This window comes from Propithecus coquereli, unplaced genomic scaffold (assembly GCF_000956105.1).
Source record: "Propithecus coquereli isolate 6110/MARCELLA unplaced genomic scaffold, Pcoq_1.0 Scaffold295, whole genome shotgun sequence".
NCBI classification, from domain to species: Eukaryota; Metazoa; Chordata; class Mammalia; order Primates; family Indriidae; genus Propithecus; species Propithecus coquereli.
In genome coordinates, this window is record NW_012148563.1 from 2192148 (window position 1) to 2193364 (window position 1217).

The 1217-nt window shown below is 47.2% G+C and overlaps 1 protein-coding gene across 1 annotated transcript in view; it reads right to left on the minus strand.

Annotated features, from left to right (window-relative positions):
• The window catches only part of IQCA1 (IQ motif containing with AAA domain 1), a 176208-nt gene that overhangs the window by 77441 nt on the left and 97550 nt on the right, over window positions 1–1217 (minus strand). The gene's annotated exons all lie outside the window — the stretch shown is intronic.

Here is a 1217-nt window from a genome sequence, read left to right on the forward strand (position 1 = left end):
CCAAACAAATTCTTTACCTTAGACTTTTCCTTTGTTCCTTTCCTTTCCTTCTCTTTTTTGGCTTTCTTGGGTTTTTTTGCCTTTTCCTTCTTTTTCTTTCTGCTTTTTTCTTCCTCTTCTTGTTTTGCAATAATATCATCAATAACCTGGTAAGAAACACAATAATCACTGTATTGAAATAGATCCCGATCAAGAGGAGGACTGTCTTTCCTGTCTGAAAGGAAGTATTTGTGCTGGCCCCTGTCACACTGCTGCCCTGCTCTGGCCCCTGGAGGCTGTCCCCTTCTGGGCGTGGCGGGGCTCCCTGCCTGCCCTCCACCTGTGGTCGGATCCATCTGAGGGAGGCAGCCATTGGCTTTCAGGGGCAGATGGAGAGAGGCTGGACATTTCTCAGCCAGTTCCCTCCCTGATTCCGAGCTGCTCCTCCACAGACACTAGGGGCGGTCACGGCTTCCGCGACATCTCAGTAGCGGTTGGATGTGCCAGCTCTGCCCACAACTCGTCCAAGTCCACACCGAGCATGTTTCCATTTCCTGTCTGGACTCTGATGGCAACAGCTGCTCTTGTGATATTAATAGCTTCCCAGTTCCATGAATGACCACGTGTCTCTTCTCAGAGTTGGTGTCTTTCAGCTGTGACTTAATTTCTATTTCCTACTGTGACAAAAGACCATTTATTCTCCTAAAATTTAAAATACTTGTTAAGAAGTATCTGGTTCACATAGGATTAGCATCACTGGAGAATTAGTATAGATTCGTAAAAAAACATAAAATTCAGTTCAGTACAACAGGTGCTTGTTGGGCACTCACTGCCACAGAGAGCTGTGAATTCTGGGAGGTGGAAAGGTGACCCTCACAGACAAACTTCCTGTGTGGCCCCAGGGCCCTGCTCGTCACGGGTCCCGTGGCTGCCACAAGATGCATAACCTACCGAGACTCAGTTTCCTCTGCTTTGCCTCGTTTTATGGCTAAGGGAAGTGGGCACAGAGTTCAGGAGCTCGGCCAAGGACACACAGCTAGTAGGTAGCTAAGCTGGGATTTAAACCAGGACGAATCTCATAATGCAGAAAGAAAAGAGGCAACATGCGAAAGAATATGCGCCAATTTATGCTACAGTATGAGAAGCCTACAGTCAAATTAAGAATCCACACACCACGGTCTCAGGTACACGCGTATGCAGTCCAAGCATAAAGGAATGTAACAAACTCCAAATTCAGT